At 36.9% G+C, this 24,843-nt stretch overlaps 1 long non-coding RNA gene across 2 annotated transcripts; it reads right to left on the reverse strand.

The window, feature by feature from the left end:
• Positions 1–206: 206 nt before the first annotated feature.
• LOC311436244 lies at positions 207–18,398 on the reverse strand. 2 transcript variants are annotated; one of them, XR_014692691.1, is made up of 6 exons: positions 18,317–18,398; positions 17,419–17,494; positions 14,299–14,412; positions 8,133–8,177; positions 4,824–4,886; positions 207–2,868 (listed from the first exon to the last, which is right to left on the reverse strand). It is a non-coding gene; the product is annotated as an uncharacterized lncRNA (long non-coding RNA). The 2 variants fall into 2 exon arrangements; XR_014692690.1 differs by lacking the exon at positions 8,133–8,177.
• Between the last annotated feature and the right edge of the window lie 6,445 nt (positions 18,399–24,843).

Raw genomic sequence — 24,843 nt, forward strand, 5'->3', positions numbered from 1 at the left:
AAGTCATAAATACCAGATAGTATATACTACATTATATACATTATATACAGAGCAAAAGATGGGGAAATGGCTGATGGATGTTCTAAATAGAGAGAAATGAGCAGAACTACAGGTTTAGCTGCATTAGTCTGTAAGAGACAGAGTGAGCAAATGAGGCTCTGTGATGTGCAATTTTAGTACTGTTAAAAATACAAAACATATAAATCATTTATTTATTTATTTATTTATAAATCAGGAACTTCTCACAAGCAAATCAATAAACCCAACACATACTAATCACTGTACTTGTGTGATTTTAGTCTTTCTATATGTGATTATCTGTACTTTTTTTTTTTAATAATCTTTTTTTTTTTTTTTTTTTTTTCTATATAAATAATATTTCAAGGGTCAGGTTATAAATATTTGATTTTTAGATGAGAGTTATATGGAAGAGAAATATAACCAAATCTGATAGAACTATTTATTGGAGAATACACCTATTTGGTGAACATTTCCATCAGTAATAGTGCTGTAGCAACTCTCTGCTTTTTCTTATTTTGTAAGTGCTTGTATTTTTCTCAGGCACACATTCAGTAATGTACTATACATTCTTATATTCAATAGAACTTTTCATTCACTCCACACCTGACTGTTTTTAATGATATTGACAAATAAAGAGCCTCTATCCTTTAGGACAGTTTGGTTTGTGTAAATTGCCATCGTTCCCAATTCATTTCAATAAAGCTCTGACATTGATGTCCATTTATGGTTTTGCACTTTTAAAAAGGTAAATTCACACTACTGTTCGATAATACAGAGAATCATGTGTGACCTGGCTAACTATTATGAAATTACATTATGATCATAAATATCACAGCAAAATATTAACTATTTTATACAAACAAGAAAGAGTAATATAGCTGAAATACCTGCTGCCTGGTGAAAATATTTTTTATCACTTTTTGTATTCTTCATAGATTTTATGACATAAAAACAATGTTAGTGTACTGTACTTATTACCAAGTTTTTTTTTGTTGTTGTTGTTGTTGTTTTGTTTGTTTGTTTGTTTTTTTCCCCATTCTCTTTATTGGGATTGGAATAATTAATTTCTTCAAAAGCTCTGTTACATACTGCTTACAAAAGTAATATAGCTTCATATATCTCATTTTTTCTCTTGGCTCAAGGACACTCACCATAAAAATATACTGCCAGTTCACAAGCTGTGTATTAAATAATAATAATAATAATTATTAATAATAATAATAATAATAAAGCAGGACAGTAAGATCCTCTAGTTTTGCATTTACAAACATTACCTCATAAGGAGAGAGGGTGACAGAGGACTGGAACAGGCTGCTCAGGGGGGTCGTGGAGTCTCCTCCTCTGGAGACATTGTGTGACGTGACCTAGGTGTTCCTGCCCCAGTAGGGGGATTGCACTAGATGATCTTTCAAGGTCCCTTCCTAACATTCTGTGATTCTGTGATTAGAAAAAGGTATAAAAGGGCTATTGGTGCATAAAATGAGGGCTGGTCAGTAAACTCATCTGCAGCTGGATACTGCAGTCTGTTTTATCTTTTTATATTTTCTCATTAAATATTTTCTTAACTGTTTGAACTCTCTTTGCTGTGCATGTGTGTGCACGTGCTGCAAGGCAGGGTCAGGACCTGGGCAGGGTTGCTGGGCAGACAGAGGGGTTGTGCTGATACTTCAAGGATACATGGATGCACCTGTGCTTGTGAATCTGGAGAGTGCTGTGTGTGTGCCTACACCAGTGAACTTTGCCTGCTGGAATGGCAGAAGCAGTCTCAGCTGCCTGTGCCTAAGTTTATTCGTGACTTCTGTCTGTAAGTGCTTCTGGAAGTACCTCTTGGTATGGCAGCTGGTGTTGTGTCATTGTCCTGTCTATGTTTGTGTGTCTGTGGGATATGCGCTCAGTTTTGCTACTGGCTGAACCTGCAAATGTGCTACTGGCTGGACCTGCAAAAGTGGTAGCCACATCCTGCAGCCTGGGCGGAGACCCAGCACTGCTCTGAGCCCCAGTGGCTGGACAGCAGCAGTCCTGGACCAGAGCAGCTGGAGGAGGTGGCTGCATTCTGTGTTCTTCACCTGCCATAATAGAAATCAGGCCACTACTCTCACCAACACTGAATAGAGGGGAAGGATCACCTCTTTTGACCTGCTGGCTATACTTTTCCCAATGCAGCCAAGAATACTGTTAGCCTTCTTGGAGTCAAGGGCACATTGTTGACCTGTATTCAAGTTGGTATCCACCATGAGCCCCAGATACTTCTCTGCAAAGTTGTTTTCCAGCTGGGTGACCCCCAGCATGTACCAGTGCTTGGGCTGGTTCCACATCAGCTGCAGGACTTGGCACTTGCCCTTGATGAAATTCATGGAAAGTTCTCCATGGGAATCTTCCAAGTACATCTCTGAATTTGTTACATTCTACTCTCCTGATATTGTGGTCCTGCTTTTTGACATGCTCTTCCTTTTCAGTATCCTGAATTCCATGGTCATTGCAGCCAAAGCTTCTCCCAGCTTTCTATCCATTTACAGTTCTTCATACTTTGTTAATGTCAGGTCCAGAAGAACTGCTTTCCTTGTTGGCTCCTCAATCATCTGTTACAGGAAGTTGTTGTCAGCATACTTCATAAGTTTCCTAGTTGGCTTGTACCTTACTATATTGTCCTTCCAGAAGGTATTAAGGTGGTTAACACTCCACACAAGGAGTACAGGCTGTGAACATGAGGCTCCTTCCTGTTGTTTGTAGCAGGTCACAGCTACCTCTTTTTCCTGAACAAGACCTCTGTAGCAGATACACTCTGTAACAGCAATATTGGTCTGCCTGCTAGTCTTGATACATAAGCATTTGATCAGTCTCCTGGTCCTGAAAACAACAATACATGTGATTCAACAAGTAAAACAATTTTGTCTTGCCTAATTTAAAGAAACTAATGACTTTTAGGAAAAGTTAGTATGATCTGACCAGAAGCTAATATAAATTATCCCGAATTTTGTTTGAATCACAAGTTATATGGCTAAAATACACTAAAATTTCCTGTCACTGCAAGTGTTTGCTGATTCTGTATCAAAGACACTTTGTAAGGAAAACATTAAAAAAAGTATAACATTTTCTCCTTGATTTTTTACTTAAGTATTAAAAATGTTACTAAACATCATGGAGATGTGCTGATCTTCTGCTTTTCCTATTTTATTGAATAAGAAACTATGCAATGATCATCTTGGATTACATATATACAAAAAAGTTTGCATGTATATACATAAACAATCTGCACATGAAAAGGTTATCAACATATTCAGTGAGTCTTAATCTTAAGGGACTTATATTCAATCAAATATATATGATACTATATTTTATGTCTATATTATAAATATAGATATATGTGTGTGTGTATATATATATATAGGTAATATTTATATTACAAAATGGGCTAATTGGATAATTGTGGTTTTGACTTCCGTAGGTCATAATTTTCTTATTGTGAGGTTAAACAGTTCATGAAATTTTCCAGCAACTAAGGTTTTGTAAGGTTTGGAAGTGTTGACCCATGTTACAGAAGGTTAGTGTTAGAAAGTTAACATCACTGCAATCAGAATTCAGATTTCCCAATTCTTAAGCATATTACTAACAGTTCCCATTTTGACATAGGAATAGGTTTTTTACCTTTCACCAACCTGTTTGAGATGCCTAAATAAAACATTGTGCTTTCTGTACCATGAGAACCCCTATCTTGTAAAGAGCTTATGAAGCCAACTGCTTCATCATTCTTTACATTTGAAGTCATAAACCATGGCATATATGCGTGACATATTGTCCAGAAAGATACTGTGAGAAAGAGCATTGAAAGTTTTGCTGAAATCCCAAAAGATCATATCAACTGGCTGCCCTTAATGTAGCTCATGTGTTTCTTCTTTAAAAAACAGAATAATTTTAAAAATTGGTCTTATAATTGCAGGAAACTCATCAGTAGTAGGGAATATTTCACATTTTTCTGAGAAAGGAAAAAAAATAATCTTATTTTATATAATTATATTATTTAATGTTAAAGGAAGCGATTAGAAACTGATAAACACCAACTCAAAAAATCAAAAGTAAGTTATGCTTTCTGTAACAATAATAGAAATGAGGACAACAAAGTCAGATTTCATCACCCTGAACAGGAAAAATCTGCTTAAAATTCAAAAATTACATTTTTTTTTCTCTTTTAACCGTTATTTTTTGTATGTTATATTATTGTTATTTCTAGTTTGTATATGATATTTTATAGAAGTTGTAACCTTGCTACCCTGACAGTCTTTAAAGCTTTGCTCATATTTCTCCTCCTGGAGGAGAAAAGGCCTTGTGAATTCAGTAGAGATACAGTCTTTTATCTGATATATGAAGACAAGCTTTTTGTTTGTTTGTTTGTTTTGTTTTTTAGGTGCACCAGCATTATAAGAATCTAATCTGCTCTATCTAAAAAATAGCGACTGTTATCAGAGTTGTAAACTGTCAGAAAATATGTATTTTTCTAAGAAAAATTATTATACTTTAAAACTACAAAATGTTATTAGATATACTTCCACAAACACTTAGTAGCATTCTTATTTAAGAAAAATGCTGTTGACTGGAATTGGTTCTACAGATAATGCATTTTCAAAAAATCCTGCATAATTCATGTTTCTTTTCAATGATCATGTAGTTTGTGATGCGTTTGGAATGACTAACTCCTTGGTGAATACATTTCTAAAAATATTGAAATGAGATTGTATAGTTACTTCTAAATGAAGTTAAGTAGTAAATGCTGCAAGCTTGTCATCTCTTGTATTGCTATGTCTTACCTAATTTCTTTGTCTTGATAGAAGCAAAAGGTTCTGTGACTCCATGCTGTGCATTCTATAAAGCTGGAAACAAGTGGTAAATAAGAATAATGTAGACAGAAGTGACATCACAGTGTTGACTGAGGACAGGGACAGTTCAATGGGTAAAACAAACAAACAAAAACAAAACAATGAAGCAACAAAAACAACAACAGAAAAAACACCACCACACATCTGTAAGAGTTGTATAAAACAATTAGTGTTCCAAACTGTGGACTAATAAGCACACTGTTTTGTGCATCAGTACACTGTTTTAAATAGTCCAATTTACTCTTAGATTAAGGTTCTAACCATATTGTGCAGAGCAAGTATGCATGGGGGATTACTCTTTGCTACCCATCAGATTCTCAGATGTTTGTAAATAACAGTGGAAGTGCTACCACTATTATTTTAGAATATTAGATAGTAGATTTTGTTGTTGTTGCTGTTGTTTTTTTCTCTATGAAGTATTCAACCATTCAGAGACCCACAGAAATCCCATTCTGAATATATCTGAAGTGTTTGAATTTTGCTGATGTTTGGGGGCAAGGGTTAAAAAGTAATAGAATATTTCAGCAAAACAAATGTGTATGTAAGAGTTAGAACAAGCTGATCATCTGCTTATCACATCAGCCTGTAATCAGATGTTGTGAAAGTTTATCTTAACCTCAAGAGGTCTCAGACTAATTACCAATTTGTTCTTATCTCTTGATGCTTCTGCTGGCATTTTAACCCAACTATTATTTTAAAAATAGTTCAGAAAGACTGAATAATATAACATTTCATTTCTTCTTCACTATATGAAGTTCATATATTTTGAAACTGAATTCCATTTCCTTTCTTGGTTGGACCTTAAAATTGCTGGGAGTTAGGCATAATTGTGGTTAATCTTTTCACTGCTGACTAAGTGCTTTGCCAGTGTGCAGAGAGAGCTGCTTCTCTTGAGTTTGTTCTCTAGTCTTCACTTCAAAAAGTGCAGGTGAGTAATCTATATTTCAAAGGAAGATGACCTTTACTTGATTTAAATGGAATCTTTCTTTCAATATCCGAAATGAGAAAGTGATTAAAGTTTTGGTTGATAGGTAAGATGTATTTTAGGAGCAGATAAGCTTAAAGGTCAGACACTGTCAAATGAAGGATTCTGACTTTTTAATATTTAAATACTTCATAGGAATCATGGTTTATGTATGCCTGGCACTCTTTTTAAGTTCTAAAATAAAATTGCTCTTTATTTTCATAAGATTCACCTCTCAGTGTTAGCTACATTTTGATGGTATTGTGTGAATTACTTTGCCGCATTTGTTCTTCCACCTTTGTTTGAGACAGGAAGTTTTCATGCCCTTTATATAAAATAATTTTAAAATAACTTCTCAGAATAACAGAGGAACACCTGAAGTAAAACACCAGCTCTCTTTTCCTAGATTCACATATTTTACATCTAATGATGACTTAAACTCAGGATTTTTTAATGTAACTAATAATTTACTGTCAAACATGAAGTGCAACTTTATTTCACAGAATGTGATATTTTGAGTACTGCAGACCTTTTTTTTTTTTCACCTATTCTGTGTGTTTGTTGTTTTTTTGTCGTTTTTTTTTTTTTTTTGAAAGCAAAACATGAACATGAAATTAGTAAAGGCTACCTGCATTATGAAACCAAGATGTGTAGAATCACGCAAGCAAATAACTAATAAGTAGAAACCCATGTAGTACAATAGACCTCAAACCATAAGCCACAGGGACACTCTTTGAATAAAAGAGTAAAAATAAATTACAGTGATATTGTCCTGATCATTCAGTGTCATAGTTCTTTAACTATATATAGAATTTCCTAAAATTATATCTGGAGGATGCTAGAAAGTAAGAAATGTCCTTTTCCTATCTTTTTTCAACACCTCTGCTTTTCCCTTCCTCTCCCTGTCCCCCATCAATCCCCCTTTTTTTTCCCTGTAAAGTAACTGACAAAAGACAGAGGAAGATTTATCAGGGTCTTGAAACACATTCTAAGTGATAGTGACACAAAGAAACAATTTTTACTTCTTCCTTTATCCTGAAATAGTATTGTATATGTCATAGCAAGTAGGTATGAATTTTGAAGGAAGTTAATCAAAGAATTAAAACAGGGGGAAAAAATAATGTGTTTATTATAAGTACAAAATAATAATAATAATAAAATGAAGATCATATCTTTAATTTGAGAAATAGCAACTTTTTTTTTTTTTTTTTTTTTTCAATTTTTGCATGTTAATTTGCCCTGTTTTACCCTGCCCCAGAAGGATATTACCCATTTCTGTCAACCTAACACATTTCCTTAAGTAATTTAAGCTTTCCTTTCTACAGTATTACTAATAAATGAGTAAGTTACAGATTTTCTTTGGACTAAAATTTCAATATCATGACTACTTCTTTCATCTTTGGTATCTGTGTTTAATGTTTGGATAGGATACTCACTGCTGAGATTAAACTAGTAAAACCTGAAGCTGATTTGTTGGTTATTTTGCAGGAAAAGCTGTTAGTAGTTGTTTTCCAGAACTATCTAGAAATTAGATGTACATTTATGAAATTAATTTCCTCCCTGTCATGAATTTGGTATTCTTTTCTTCATTCTTGCATTGAGGTCACCATTTGTAGCCATAACTAGAAGTCTAGAACAGATTTCCTGTCTTGGAAACAATACAGTTTTCACAACCACACAGATATTTCACAGTTTCTGGTCTGTTCTTGTTATTTTTTTTCTTTTTATCATTAATGATGAAACACTTCTTTGACGTATGGTATGATTTCACTACTTTCATTCCTATTTCTCTTTTTCCTAATCACTTGAGCTTTCAATAACTCTGGTTAAAGTGTAACGTCTGTTATTATTTTCTGTAAGGTCTGATTTCGTGTCTTGTATCAGAATTGTTAATTCTCCATTTTATTACCCAGGCTTCTGAAACTAATACATAAACATTGTATTTGTTTCTGTCTCACCTTACCAATTTGCATGATGAAATAACTGCTTGATTTATGTTGATCATCTCAGCTCTTTTCTTTCCCTTAAAATTCTGCTCTTTCCTTCTCTATGGATTTGTTCTCATTTACCTGCTGCATATTTATATCAGATCTAAAAACTCTGTGAGATACTTGTGCCATTCTTCACTTTAATGCTTAAACATATTCATGTTTTAAAATAGTTTAAAGCTTAAACTTCATAGCTTAATATATTTTCTTACTACTTTTTTATTATAATATATATATATATATATATATAAATAAATAACTACTAGGTTGATCCCTGAAGCTACTCACTTGAAGCTTAGTACTTGATAAAATTAATACTGTATGGAGAAATACCTGAAAAAAAAAAAAAAAAAAAGTACCATTGTTTTGTCAACCACTTATTATCTTATGGATATTGTCCTACTTTCTTATCTTCCTGTATCTGAGAAGAAAAATCCCACTAAAATAATTTTCAGTTATTTGAGTATTTTCCCAGGTTGTTTTAAATTTATGCTTAATCCACATCAAAAAGAATTTGAAGTATACTATGAATGCAAAGTTGCGTTCTTTTTGCCACCAGTTTTCAGCCACAAGAGAATACCATAGTGAGTCCCATCAGACAAGTAACAGTCATTTCAGCTGGTGTAAAATGTTGAAAACTTGGTATCAAAACAAAGTCATAATTTTGAACAATTAACTTCTGCACAATTAATAATTTTCATAGATCTCTATTTCAGTCATTTCCCATATGGCCTATTTAATTAACCCTTAACAAAAGAGACCAACACTTCACAGCATCCCAGTAAACAGTGAAGGAAAAAGTATCTAGGTAAACTGTTTTCAAAGATGTTAGAAATTACATACTTATTTTAGCTAGTGAATTTTATTTTCAATTCAGAACTTACATTCAGAGTAAACAAACCAGATTTGGATGGCAGGCTAAGAGTGGCATTCTGGTCAGACTGCAAGAACTTTCCTTTGATGTGCTAATATCTGAAGTTTGTTCATGTTCATAGTTGCATGAAAGCATAGATACCACTATGTATTTGCTTTTCTTTTCTGAGTGCAGGTAAGTAAAGAGCTTTTAGTTTCCAAATAAAAATTGCACCTTCCACATTAGTAACATCAATAATAAAGTGCATTTCAGAGCTTCAAGATCATCTAGAATAGACAGAAATATAAGGAGATGGAAGGAATATAAGGAATTTCAGAGATCCATGAAACTGTGCTAAAACAAAAACTGTGGAATAAGTAGCATGTAGGAAAAATAATGTATTTCTTCAACATTACAATTTATTCTTCTTTATAACCATTCTTGTCTTTCTTTTTATGATCCTAGACATTTTAAACAATTGTCATCATATATTAGATTTTCCAATCCTTTCTTTTTTAATTCTCCCTCTTTGGTCTACCCCTCAAATTTACCTGTGAGGTGGAACTGCAGTTCTTGAAAATCAATACCTTTTGCTTCACTTATTCTCGTTGATTGTCTTTCACTTCTTTCATACAAAAATATAAAGAAAAAGTATTACTATCCTTGGGAACATTTTGAATTTATACCTAAGCAGTAAGTCAAGAAAATAACACCGTCTTTAATAGGGTCAGAACTTCACGTTCTGAACACCCACTGGAAAAATAGTAATCAACAGAGAAAAAAAAGAGGGAAAAATAATGGGGTAAATAATACTCAAATCTGAAGAGAATGGGCAGTAAAATCATTACATTTTTTGGACAGTTATGGTACTGTCATGATTTTGGCTCAACACAGTTAATTTTCTTTGTAGAGGCTCACACGATGCTGTGTTTTGGATTTTTGACAAAAATAGTGGTGATAGAATACCAATGTTTTTAGTTACTGCAGGGCAGTGCTTACATAGATTAAAGGACTTTTCTGTTTCTTATGCTGCCCTGCCAGTGAGAAGGCTGGGGGTGCACAAGGAGCTGGGAGGGACACACCCAGGACAGCTGACCTAAGTTGAACAAAGGGATATTCCATACTATATGGCATCATGTTCACAAATGACAGCTGGGATAAAGGAAGAGGAAGGGGCTGGGGGGTGTTTGGAGTGATGCTGTTTGTCTTCCCAAGAAGCTGTCATGTGTGATGAGCCCTGCTTTGCTGGAAGTGGCTGAACACCTGTCTGATGTTGGGAAGTAGTGAATTAATTCCTTTTTTTTTTTTTTTTTTTTCTTCACTTTGCATGTGCACACGGCTATGGCTTTACTTTGTAAAGTATCTTTATCTTAACCCATGAATTCTCACACTTACACCTTTATGATTCTCTCCCTCATCCCACCTGGGGAGAGTGAGTGAATGACTGTATGGTGCTTAACTCTTTGCCAGGGCTAAACCACGACAGGTATGAAATGCACCATATCTTTTTCTAGCCCTTTGGATGTTTTGCTGTTTTTTATGTTTTATCAAGTTGTGCCTACAACTTTATGTGACTGAAGGAAATGTAGATGAATTATAGCATGATGAGAAGGAGATAATCTGACATTTGATGAAGAGAACTTTGCCTAATACATACTGTCATATGAGACGAAGATATCTTGAGCGCTATGGATTTTGTCTTGCATAAGAATTGAATGAATTTGATTTGCAGTAGTTTGCAGATTCTGCAAAGATCTACTGCATAGATTATTTTATTCAAAAGAATACCAAAAATGCTTATCCCTAATTCATCTGGTTTTAGTTCATCTACAGTGTTTTTCAGGATTTTTCCATGTTATTTGAATAATTATAAAAGAGGTTATTTGGAAATTATTTTTTTTTTTTTTTTATGTAGTTGCTTTCTTCTGCCTAGAGTTAGTAATGCAGTAGTTTATCTACCTGTGAAGTATGATTATGAAGTGCAAAGCTGATTATTCAGTTTTAAAATATGAAAGTTGTTTTTACTAATCTAAGTCATTTTGTAATGTCTATCCCTGATTTTAATCCAAGCATCATGATGCCATGAAACCGATTAGAAATCTTTCAAGACTGGAAATAAGAAGAGTTGAAATAAATTCACTTTAAGAAGCCCCAAGTGTGTGTGTGTGTTGTAGGGGGGGGGGGGGGGGGGGGGGGGGGAGGAAAAATTACTCTAGATTAACAGTATGGAGCAATTATCCCATATTCAGCTTAAAACAGAAAACAAACATACAAACAAACAAGCTGTTCCTATTTACAAGTAAAATTTACCAAATCAACAAGAAAGGGTGAAAATCCTATGTTCTTCTAAGGATTAAAGGTCAGAACTTTAAATTGTTCTTGACTTCTGTGTCATTTTTTGTGACACTAGAGTTTTATAACTTTAGACAGATGTAGATTGGCTTCAATAGTCTATATAAATAAATAAATATGGTGCAAAATTGGTTAGGGTTCAACAGCAGCAATATCAATGTTTAGATTAATTGGAAATGTTATTTACTTGCAAATCACTTTTGGTAAAAATAAATATGGCAAGAAATACATACATCCTTTATTATAAAAATGCAAATATGCCTCTCCCTAAAACACATCACAGCATGACAATTTAGAAGACAGAATCTCCATATCTAGAGAGAGATTACTAGAATTAAGTTATGCAAAGTTATACATCTACCGATAGAGATAATTTATACCAACCACTTTACATTTAAAACCGTTTGGTTACTGTGTTCTTTAATCTAGATATTAACCCATAACCGCTCAACTGGAGTACAGTATTGCTAGTGTAATAATAACCATAAATACTCAACAGTTACTAAAAGGAGCAATATATTTTTGAGTTTCTTAAAATATCATGAAACCATTATGTAGGTAGGGAACTACCTAAACAAGGTATTGCATATATTGTCCAAGTTTTTATGATCACAAACATTCACAAGCTAATAAAGTAGACCAAATAGTACTTAGCTCTTTGGGAATGTTGATTCCAAATATCTTATTGTATGATGATTTTTTTCCCACAAAATTTGAGTCTCTATCAAATCTCTATCTCTACTGTAATTATACAGTTATCGATTATTAGCTATAGGTCCATCTGCCTAATTTATTTTCTTACAAATCTTGCTATTTTTGACCATTTCTGTTGTTCAGGCTTAGAAACATTTACTTTGGATTTTCTGATCCCTACTTTTTCTCCTACCCCATCTTTTTTTCTTCCTATAAATAAATACCTTCCAAACATAACGAGGTCTCATTAATGCCATAATGCCATATTATTATTTAATTAATGTCATAATAACAGTTTCTGTTGCATCAGAAAAGTCTAAAATTGCAAAGGAAACTGACTTTCTGAAGATCACACCAGGTAGAAATAATGCAATTTTTTAAGCTATATTTAATCTAACTAGGATATTCTCTGTATTTTTAGGAGGTTAATAAATTTTTCATATATTTTAAATTAATGTTTCCTGTGTTATTTCATCAGCTGCATGTATATGTTGAGTTTCATTATACAACTATTTTAGAGGAAGAAAAAGTAATATGCAGGTTAAATATTTGTTATAACTGATAACATTGAGGTGCAATGCAGAGATAAAAAATAAAATTTCTATGTAGTTTTATCTAAATTACAACAACAAAAAACAATGTAGCTATCTTTCAGTTTCTAATGGATTTTGAGTGTTGAGCAACAATAGCTGATCTTCAGATTAAATACTGACAGATTGTTAATGTCCGAAAATTAGCAGTAACAGTAATATTAACTTTAGTCTTCACAAGTTTTAACTTAAAATATACACTATCTTAAGTGAGACACTACTAGCAAAATCTCCAAAATGGGTAGCCTCTTACAAACAGCTTTTTCTTCTAACTCTGTTCTCTGATACAGAACTGAACATTGAGTAAGCTAAAATCATGAACAGTGATTGGTCTGGAAGGATTACGTACCTCTCAAGAGCACAGGTAGTAATGCATGAAAGGCAAAAATCAGGCTTTAGGTTTTAAAATAAAGACGTTTCTTTTATTCATCATTTTAGTGCTTATTTTGAGACTCGTTAGAGAGACACATTTTTCAATATTCATGGCTATTACAATACTCTGTTAATGAGCTTTCTGCACCATGGGGGAGGAGTGAAGTATGAGAGAGATTAAGAGAGAGAGAGAGAGAGAGAGCATGCAGAGTTCCTTCAGGATATCAGTAAGAAAGGCCTGACAAGAAATGGCATAATAAAATAGGTGTTTTAATAAGGTAGAATAAAAAGAGGATTACAGACAGCAAGTAAATCATCCTTCACTTCAGATTCTGTGGGCTACACATTCATGCAGCTTCAGATGGACCCCATATGGATTTTTCTCATGGTATACTGTAGAGACTCTGTTTCTGGAGACAGACTCCTCTTCCATCCTGAACAGTGGTGCCCTTTGTTTTGCATAACAAACAAAATTACTGGTGTCCTGACAATCTGTAATGTTATCTCTGTCACAACATCTACATCATACAACATAGCCTGGGGCGCTCCAGCAGATTCCTTCACAGTGACTGGTCATGCTAAGGTAAGTGCTTCTCCTATACGTCTCCATAAGTACAAGGCCATTAGAGCAAACATAGCTTGACCAATATCACTAACTTCTCAAATATGATGTATTCCACAAGGCTCCAATACATCCAGCCACTTAAAAAGTATAAGACTTTATCCTTCAGATTGCTGCAACCCAAGATGCTAGTCATTTTGCTTACGGTCCCTTTCTTGTATTTTCTTACATGATGAATAGTACTGTTTAACATGATATGTTGTTCATCAGATAAATATTTCCCTTGGATTCTTCATTAATGCTTCATTTGAACTTCTCTGTGTTTTATTGTTTTACAAATTTGAGGCACAAGTATCATGTTTTAAATACAATTATTGTTACTCATATTCTCAAAATGCTAAGCATGATTTTCACAGTGATTTGGGCATAGCATACTAATATTTTAGGTGATATTCAGGGTAAGGGGGCAAAAAAGGACAGTTGCCTGGTTGGGTTTTTGTTCCCAAATTAGTCCAGTCAGAAAATCTGCTTGTAACACATATACCGAGACATTGCTTCTAGAACAGTCACAGTTGGCCCCATTGGCAAGTGAGTACAGAAAGTTTTAAGTTTATTTATCTGTGTAATTTTTTTTATTTTTTTTTATTTTTTTGAGGAAAGCAGTACACAAACATTTTCCTGTCCATCAGGTTTAAATTTCCCCACTTATCATATCTTTCAATAGTAGTTATAAATTAATTATACAATTCCCTGTAAACATGTAGCAGCATGTAGTAACACTTCATCCCAAAAATATTAATATCTTGAAGAACAGAGGTAAGGGTTACGTTTCACTTTATTTTCATTTTATTCTTTCACATAAGACCTAGTGTAGCCTACTTGAACAGAGAGTTTCAGTTGCTGAGTCTCAATTACTTGAACTGAGGAGAAGTGAAAGAGACTGCAATGATTAGTGGAGAGTATTTGGAGATAAAAGCAAATTCAAAAAGATATGAATGAAAAGACAGATACGGAAGTGGAATATTTACTTACCTTTCCTGGAGGGTGATGGCTTAGAACTGTGAACAACTGACTTTAGTCTTTAGTGTCCCTGAAGCCCCTTAAATGAAATCTGGCCAAGGTTAGCTGAATCCTTCATCTTTGTAACTTCAAAGTAAATAAACTGAATTTTAGAGCTTGAGGTACACACTTTTTTTCCAAAAAGATCTGTAAAATTTAGTCTATATTTGTGTTATCTGTTGTATTTTGTCTTCCAACAGCATTGATATCATATAAATAAAAGGAAGAAAAATATTTTTAAAAATATTATAGGCTATACATAGCTGATATTGATCTGGGATAACTGGGTAGTTGAGATGTCTCATGAAAAAATGAGTGTACTAGGAGACAATTATTTTTGCTTTGGAAAGAATGACCAAAAATTCAATGAGGGATATATCTGTTATAAAAAGCTATGTGAAGCTTATTAATTTATAAATTGTCAGGGAATTCTAAACGCATATTTGGGAAAAATAAATAAATAAATAAATAAAAAATATATATATATATATAATTAAAGCATTCTCATTGTTGAACTCAAAAAAAAAAAAAGGAGGCTACTGACTGTAAGTGTCAACTGTTAGGAATTAGAAGTTGTATTTTTAAAATCCTTTTGCAAAGAATGTATAACAATTCTTAAAACTTTGTTTTGTACTCATATAATAGTGCAGCTATTTATGGGAATAAAGATATAAAATTAAAACCTCATTCAATGGCTACATTGCCTTTGAGTCAATTTAAGCCAATTTAGTCAAAATATTTTGGGGTTACTCCCAAACAGATTTATTCTAAATAAGACAAAATAAGGACACTGTAACTTTGTGAAGACAAAGTTAATGTCATCAACACCTTAACAATGTTTCTAAATTTTTATTGCTTGACATATTTTACAGTTTGCTATTTTCTTTATTGATTTTAATCAACAACTTACAAGTGAGTTCCCCACTCATCCTGAGCATACATCTATAAATAAATAAAATAGAAAAACTATAACCCAGCCCTACAAGCCATTTCCATTCACTAGGAGTCACAGCTAGCCTAGTCACTACATAGCTGTAGTGTTTAAAAAAAAGTGTTTACATTTTTTTTTTTTTAATTTTAATTTGTCTTTGGATCAATGGCTTAATATGCTTACAAATATCTAAAATCAAATTTAAACACATGTAGTAGATATACGTTGGTTCAATGATAACTCCAGGTTTTAACCCATTGAACTAACTGGTTTTTGTTTGGTTTATTTATTTATGGTTTGGTTTGGTTTATTTATTTATTTACTATAGAACCAGGGTCTAGACAATATTTTCCAGACTTGAACATGTTGTGGTTTTGTTTTTTTTTTTCCCCCTTTCTCCACTCACAAAAGTACTAACCACTTCTCTAACAATTAATATTGAAAAGCAAAGCCTGTAGAAATGTCTATAGCATAAAATTGTATTGTATTTTCATTTCTCTGATGCCAATGAATGAAAAATAATTGAGTTTTTAATACGGGATGAATTTCTAAATATAGGTTTAAAAAACAGAAAACAAATTAAAAATAAAAATCAAGGAATCTGAAGAGCTTTCCAAAGATACCCACTTTAAGGTTTCAGACTGGGACTCTGGTCTGCAAAGAAAACCAGAGCTAAGTAATAGATAAAACAGTTTTTATTTATTTATTTTTAAAAATAATAAAGTATCATCTGACATATATATACATATAATCAAATATATATGTATATATACCAAATATATATAATATATCATATTGAATTCTTTATGTGATACAAACAAATGCCCTAAACACAATAGGATAGATTATTTTCTGTTGTTCTGTTATACTAACAAAGATTATTTCTCCCTCAATTCTTCAAGAATCTTTGATTTTAAAGATACAAAAATATACAAAAACCTGCCAGCTGTACCTGCAACAGCCTTCAAACTCAAAGAAAAAAAAAATAATAAAAATAAAAAAAAGAAAGAAAAGACAATAGGTCTGCTCATATGAGTGAGTCTCTTGCTGTTTTGGTCAGGTTTGTGAGACTGAGTCCTAAAAAACAACATCCATGGGGTGTTTTGCAATGTTTGATTCATATACTAACTGGGTTTAAGTCATCTGAAGAACATGCCATATATTCAGCTGGGACACTGACATCATTCTCAAGTGCTCTTAAGATGGCCAAGGTTTGAAGACATTAACTCTTTCTTTAGGAAAAGGGAAAAAGGTTTGACAGCTACATAACTGCATTAGAGACATTCTTTCTAATGATTTATGTTTTCCCTTATTTCACAGACATGTCAAGGTGCAGAGGTTCTGAATAGTCTTCACGTTGGTGTTGTGTGGCAGGGTGAGAATTCTCCTTTTATAAGTAAAATTATTTATCCCATATTGCAAGCATTTATCGAAAACAAAACTATAACTCAACAAAGCATCATGATTCAATGATAACATTACATTGGGCCACAGGAAATCTAGTTTCTTATATTGACCCTGATATGTGCTTCAGTGACAGTGGAAAACAGATTTGATTATTTTTATTTTATTTTTTTTTAAATAATGTTGTATGGATGAGCAACTCCAGAACCTAGCAAATTACCTGCATCATCCATGGTATAAACCTTACATAAAAAAAAAAAGTGAAAAAGCAATGAGGGATTTTAAATATTATATCTTTAAATATTTATTTTACTCAAACTGCATGATAAGGAAAGACACTAATATATGAAGCATAAAGAAAGAAAAATTAAAACAAAGTGCTTGCTGGGTACGTAATAGGCAGGTTGACATTTCTAAATGCAGTGCTCAACATACTGTTTCTTTAGTTTCTCTTTGAAAATGAAACATTTTTCCATTTTTCTGAATTGAAAGCAGCATCTTACATATTATCCCTTCTCACTCTCAAGGAAACAAACTTTTATTACTTTTAAAGATAGTTAATGCTTATTGTAAACAGTTTTTCATTTCCTCTACAAAGACTTTTAAATATAAATATTTTCTCAAAATCTTTTACTATTCCAAACTTCGAAGAAGAAACTGATTATGAAATTCTTCCAAGATGTCTGTAAATAGTGTATGATTATAAGATGTTTGAGTTGAAGTAACAGGATGAAAAGGGATCACATGCAGAGACTTACCTTTTGAAGAGACCATGTTATAAAGTCACAGTTGATGCACTGCAGGTCTCTCTCCTCTCTCTCTCCTGCTTGCTCACTCAAAAAAAAAAAAAAAGCCCTGATATTCAAATTTCATAATCAAGTATTCTAACAGAACACAACAGTTTCATAAACTGTGAAACCATGAAAGATTACAAATATTACTTCCTTAAACTATAGAGTACTGTCACCACATTGGTGACAGGCTTTTCTTTACTGCTAAAAATCAATAGATTATGTGGTCACCTGACAGTGCAAACTCTCAGGCTTGACTCTCAGGTCAAGGCTTGTTTTGGGCTGAATGTGTCAAATAACTATTGGTAGTCTACCTACCACCCCACCTGTTTTAGATGAAGTTCTGTGAATGCCACCTGTGGTAAACTGAGGTAATAACAAACAGTAGCACTTGATGTCATCTGAGGCTGGGGTTGGCTTTTTTGTATCTTTCTAACTTAAGCCGGAAGCAGTCAGAAGGAAATAGAATGCAAAAACATTAAACTGTTTTGAAGTGTATCCAAAATTGTGGAGGAAGGACTTTTCTGCCACCAACACTGAACACTGTCCTTCAAGACTCGGGACACCAATGGCTAACTGAAAACTTCTCCCCAGTGTATTCTTCCTGAGGAATGCTCAAGTTTCAACCAAAAGGAGCATTGAAATGACGAGTACAGCAGGGATAATAGGAAGCTTTTGTATGTGGTATGTGCAACCATTTTATCTGCAATATTGATGTATCTTTTTATTAATGACATTCATTTTTTGTACTACTAACTTACATTATTAGAATGCTAAAAAATATTTGAAATAAAAATAAATTATTCACTCAAATTCCTCTTTCTACTCAAAACATGACAGAATTGATCTCAATTTATAAAATCACCTTTCAGTTAAACTTGTGTGACCTGCAAGATCAGATCCTTGGTATTACCTCCGAAGCCTGTTGACCACAGTGGAAAGCTGTCACAGAATCACAGAATCACAGAATTTTCTAGGTTGGAAGAGACCTCAAGGTCATCGAGTCCAACCTCCAACCTAACGCTAACAGCCCTCCACTAAACCATATCCCTAAGCTCTACATCTAAGCGTCTTTTGAAGACTTCCAGGGATGGTGACTCCACCACTTCCCTGGGCAGCCTGTTCCAATGCCTCACAACCCTTTCTGTAAAGAAGTTCTTCCTAACATCTAACCTAAAACTCCCCTGGCTCAACTTAAGCCCATTCCCCCTCGTCCTGTCACCAGGCACGTGGGAGAACAGGCCAACCCCCACCTCGCTACAGCCTCCTTTAAGGTATCTGTAAAGAGCAATAAGGTCACCCCTGAGCCTCCTCTTCTCCAGGCTGAACAAGCCCAGCTCCCTCAGCCGCTCCTCGTAGGACTTGTTCTCCAGGCCCCTCACCAGCTTCGTCGCCCTTCTCTGCACCCGCTCAAGCACCTCGATGTCCTTCTTGTAGCGAGGGGCCCAAAACTGAACACAGTACTCGAGGTGCGGCCTCACCAGAGCTGAGTACAGGGGGACGATCACCTCCCTAGCCCTGCTGGTCACGCTGTTCCTGATACAAGCCAGGATGCCGTTGGCCTTCTTGGCCACCTGAGCACACTGCTGGCTCATATTCAGCCGACTGTCCACCATCACTCCCAGGTCCTTCTCTGCCTGGCAGCTTTCCAACCATTCCTCTCCCAGCCTGTAGCTCTGCTTGGGGTTATTGCGCCCCAGGTGCAGGACCCGGCACTTGGCCTTGTTAAACTTCATGCAGTTGACCTCAGCCCATCGGTCCAGCCTATCCAGATCCTCCTGCAGAGCTTTCCTACCCTCAAGCAGATCGACACACGCACCTAACTTGGTGTCATCTGCAAACTTACTGAGGGTGCACTCAATGCCCTCGTCCAGATCATCGATGAAGATATTAAAGAGGACCGGCCCCAGCACCGAGCCCTGGGGGACGCCACTAGTGACTGGCCTCCAACTGGACTTGGCTCCATTCACCACGACTCTTTGGGCCCGGCTATCCAGCCAGTTTCTAACCCAACGAAGCGTGCGCCAGTCCAAGCCAAGAGCAGCCAGTTTCTTGAGGAGAATGCTGTGGGAGACGGTGTCAAAAGCCTTGCTGAAGTCAAGGTAGACCACATCCACAGCCTTTCCCTCATCCACCCAGCGCGTCACTCTGTCATAGAAGGAGATCAGGTTCGTCAGGCATGACCTGCCTTTCATAAAGCCATGCTGACTGGGCCTGATCGCCTGCTTCCCCTTCAAGTGCTGCATGATGACTCTCAGGAGGATCTGCTCCATGAGCTTTCCTGGCACTGAGGTCAAACTGACAGGCCTGTAGTTTCCTGGGTCTGCCCTCCGGCCCTTCTTGTAGATGGGCGTCACGTTTGCTAGCCGCCAGTCGATTGGGACCTCCCCCGATAGCCAGGACTGTTGATAAATGATGGACAGCGGCTTGGCCAGCTCCTCTGCCAGTTCCCTCAGTACCCTTGGGTGGATCCCATCTGGCCCCATCGACTTGTGCACATCTAAGTGCCGTAGTAGGTCACCAACCAGTTCTTCATGGATAATGAGGGCCACATCCTGCTCCCCATCCCCTTCCACCAGCTCAGGGTACTGGGTATCCAGAGAACATCCGGTATTGCCGCTAAAGACTGAGGCAAAGAAGGCATTGAGCACCTCCGCCTCTGTCCACTAACTTAACTGCAGTACTGTGGAAAAGAAAATATAAAATTAGGATTTTTTCATTCAGTAGGAAATAATTTCAGGCAAGTAATGAATCTATTTTAAACTTTTGAAGGAACTCAAATATCATGAATGAATTTCTCCCCTACTGTGAGAATTTCTACTTACTTCAGTGCACTAGATTTTATCCTGGGAAAAGAAACTCTTGGGTGAAGTATGGATTGAAATGATGATAAAGATAGCAAACAATATTTAACTGTGCAGTCTCACTAATTTTTTGTATCTGCTTTGTACATCTCAGCCCTTGTAAGTAATTCTGCTTTTTGCAGCTCTTTGGACTTTGATTTATGTTGATTAATTTTAGTTGTATGGGTACTTTACAGGTAATCTAGAATTCTAAACTAAAACAATTTAGCTTGAAATTCCCCTGATGATTAGAAGGAAGGCTGGCCTGAAAAAATTGCTTTCCAGGAGTGACTGTGATAAAGTTAGGAAACATGATTTCATCCTCGACTTGGAATAACTGCATAGCCCCTTCATGGTATTTAGGAATAGCTTTTTCCACACATACAGGTTTGCCCTTACCATTCCAACAAGCTGAGAAAAGAAGAGAAAAGGATTGTGGGAGGGCAAACCATGATCAGACAACTTCTCTATTAATACAAATGGATTTGAGAAACTGATAAGTACAAAAAAAGATGTGTAAATTTAGAGTCAGTATTATAGAATATCCTGAGTTGGAAGGGACCCACAAGGATTATTGAGTCCAACTCCTGGCTCCACACAGGATCACCCCAAAATCAGAACCTGTATTGTCCAAAAGTCTGGCATGCTTGGTGTGTGACCACTGCCCTGAGGAGCCTGTTCCCAGTAGGCCAACCCCCTTCACTCAGGGAAGAACCTTTTCATAACATCCAATCTGAATGTCCCCCGTTGCAGCTCCATGATTTTCTGTTGGGTCCTGTCACTGTCACCAGAGAGCAGAGATCAGTGCCTGCCCCTCCACTCCCCTTGTGAGGAAACTGTAGGCCATGATGATGTCTCCCCTGTCTCCTCTTCTCTAGGCTGAACAATCCAACTGACTTCAGCCACTCCTCATATGTCTTGCCCTCTAGACCCTTCATCATCTTTGTAGCCCTCCTTTAGACACTCTCTAACAGTTTTACTTCCTTCTTATATTGTGGTATATTAATCAATAATATAATTATCTTACCTCATTTTAGTTTCAAAAGAGCTATATTTTCCTTAAGATAGTGATGCTCGTATTTTTTTTTCTTTTTGTCACATTTTTATGGGGGGTGGGGGGTGGGAAGGATTCATTACATAATTTTTCTGAGTTCTGGAAAAAAGTAATTTACAGACAGTTTCTCCTGCCCAAGCTTTATAGCATAATAATGTTTTGAGTTCCTTCAGAAAGTGCTTCCTTATGAATAGGATGCTTTTAATTACAACACTGAAAATAAAATGCCTTCAGTATTCTTTATTTGGAAAAATATCTCATGAATATAGACATGTAAATATAGCCATACTACTAAATTATAGTTTGCAAAAACAGATATCTTTCTAACTATGAATAGAAATATCTGTTTTTTGTTTGTTTGCTTTGTTTTTATGGTAAAAATATTGCAACTGAAAATATGATAGATTTACTGACTGAAATATATTTTATTTCATATATTTTGTTTTGTTCAAGATCGTTCTTATCTGCCTGTGAATGTTTATAGAACAAATTCCCTGTTCATTTTTATCCTATCAACATATTTTCTTGTTTTCAGTTAGAACAATGGTCACAGTTGTCACAATCACCAAAAGTATTTAGAATTCTGTAGGGTAATCACAAATAAGTTGTGTCTTTGAAGACAGTATTAACCAAAGACATACAAATACAACTTTTCCCTTTCAACTGTTAATGTCATAGAATCATAGAATCATAGAATCATAGAATATCCTGAGTTGGAAGGGACCCTTAAGGATCATCAAGTCCAACTCTTGACACCGCACAGGTCTACCCAAAAGTTCAGACCATGTGACTAAGTGCACAGTCCAATCTCTTCTTAAATTCAGACAGGCTCGGTGCAGTGACCACTTCCCTGGGGAGCCTGTTCCAGTGTGCAACCACCCTCTCTGTGAAGAACCCCCTCCTGATGTCAAGTTTAAATTTCCCCTGCCTCAGCTTAACCCCGTTCCCGCGGGTCCTGTCACTGGTGTTAATGGAGAAAAGGTCTCCTGCCTCTCGACATCCCCTTACAAGGAAGTTGTAGACTGTGATGAGGTCTCCCCTCAGCCTCCTCTTCTCCAGGCTGAACAGGCCCAGTGACCTCAGCCGTTCTTCGTATGTCTTCCCTTCCAGGCCTTTCACCATCTTCGTAGCCCTCCTCTGGACACTTTCCAACAGTTTCATGGCCTTTTTATACTGTGGTGCCCAGAACTGCACACAGTACTCGAGGTGAGGCCGCACCAGCGCAGAGTAGAGCAGGACAATCACCTCCCTTGACCTACTAGCGATGCCGTGCTTGATGCACCCCAGGACACGGTTGGCCCTCCTGGCTGCCAGGGCACACTTCTGGCTCATATTCAACTTGCTGTCTACCACGACCCCCAGATCCCTCTCTTCTAGGCTGCTCTCCAGCGTCTCATCGCCCAGTCTGTACATGCAGCCAGGGTTTCCCCGTCCCAGGTGCAGGACCCGGCACTTGCTCTTATTGAACTTCATGCGGTTGGTGATCGCCCAGCTCTCCAACCTGTCCAGATCCCTCTGCAAGGCCTTTCCACCCTCATTCGAGTCCACAGCTCCTCCAAGTTTGGTGTCATCAGCAACCTTGCTCTAAATACCTTCTATTCCTACATCCAGATCGTTTATAAAAATATTGAAAAGTACCGGCCCTAAAATGGAGCCTTGGGGGACCCCAGTGGTGACCGCCCGCCAGCCTGACACAGCCCCATTTACCATAACCCTTTGGGCCCTGCCCATTAGCCAATTGCTCACCCATCGTATGATGTTTTTATTTAGCTGTATGGTGGACATTTTGTCCAGTAGGATCCTATGGGAAACCGTGTCAAAAGCCTTGCTGAAGTCCAAAAAAATCACATCAGCTGGTTTCTCTTGGTCCACCATACGGGTGATCTTATCATAAAAGGTAATCGGGTTAGTTAGGCAGGACCTACCCTTCACAAACCCATGCTGGCTGGGACCAATGACTGCTTTGTCCCCCAGGTGCGCCTCAATAAGTTCGAGAACCATCTTCTCCATGATTTTACCAGGCACTGACATGAGACTGACAGGCCTGTAATTGCTAGGGTCTTCTTTCTGACCCTTCTTGAAAATCGGCACAACATTTGCCAGCTTCCAGTCTACCAGGACCTCTCCAAATTCCCAGGATCGTTGAAAAATAATTGAAAGAGGTTCCGCGATGACGTCCGCCAGCTCTTTCAGCACCTGAGGATGAATCCCATCTGGACCCATGGACTTGTAGGGATCCAGGTGGAGTAGCAAATCCCGCACACGTTCAGGGTCGGTTGGGAGTTTGTCATCCCCACCGTCCCGGTCCTCCAGCTCAGGGCACCCTGGGTCCCGAAGCCCATCATCGGCATTGAAGACAGAGGCAAAGAAGGCGTTAAGCGTCTCTGCTTTGCCTATGTCATTGTCTGTGAGGAGACCTTCCCTATCAAGGAGTGGCCCTATGTATTCTTTAGTTCTCCTTTTTCCATTCACATATCTAAAAAAACCCTTTTTATTTTCTCTCACAGACACAGCCAGCTTCAACTCTAGATGTGCTTTGACCACACGAATTTTCTCCCTACAAACATGAACAGCATCCCTGTATTCTTTCCATGACACCTGGCCCTCCTTCCAGTAGCGAAACACTCTCTGTTTCTGCCTAATCTCCATTAGAATGTTCCTGGTCAGTCACGCCGGCCTCCTGCCCCACCTGCCTGACTTGCGATATTTAGGAATTGCCTGATCTTGTGCTTCTAGGAGGCATCGCTTAAAGAATGACCAGCACTGGTAGACATCGAGGCCTTCAAGAGCAGTTTCCCAGGGGACCTTGCTGACTAGTTCCCTGAGCAGCCTGAAGTCCGCTTTCCCCATACCTAGGGATGAGGTTTTGGTGGCACTTTTCCTTCTGTCACCATAAATTTTGAACTCAACCACTTCATGGTCGCTATGACCGAGGCGGCCACCAATCACCACATCTCCCACCAGACCCTCTCTGTTTTCTAGCAACAGGTCTAGGAGGGCACCTTTCCTAGTTGGCTCCGTTAGCACCTGCACCAAGAAGTTATCATCTAGGTGCTTCATGAACCTCCTGGACCTGCTCGTGTCAGCCGTGTGGCACTCCCAGTAAACGTCCGGCAAGTTGAAGTCCCTCATAAGGACAAGGGGAGTTAATCTCGAGGCCTCTCTTAGTTCTGTAAAGAATAATTTATCGGCGCTATCGTCCTGGCCAGGCGGTCTGTAATAGACTCCCACAACGACATCCCCTTTATTCGTTCGTCCCTTGATCCTTACCCAGAGGCTCTCAACTTTGCCATCGCCGACCTGAAGTTCCACACAGTCCAGCCCCTGCTTCACATACATCGCCACCCCACCACCTCGCCTACCCTGCCTGTCCCTCCTGAAGAGCCCGTAACCATCTATCGCAACACCCCAGTCACAGGACTCATCCCACCAGGTTTCGCTTATGCCGATGATGTCGTAGTTGCGGGACTGGGCCAGGACTTCTAGCTCATCTAT

This window comes from Aythya ferina (genome assembly GCF_964211825.1).
Source record: "Aythya ferina genome assembly, chromosome: 4".
Lineage (NCBI taxonomy): Eukaryota > Metazoa > Chordata > Aves > Anseriformes > Anatidae > Aythya > Aythya ferina.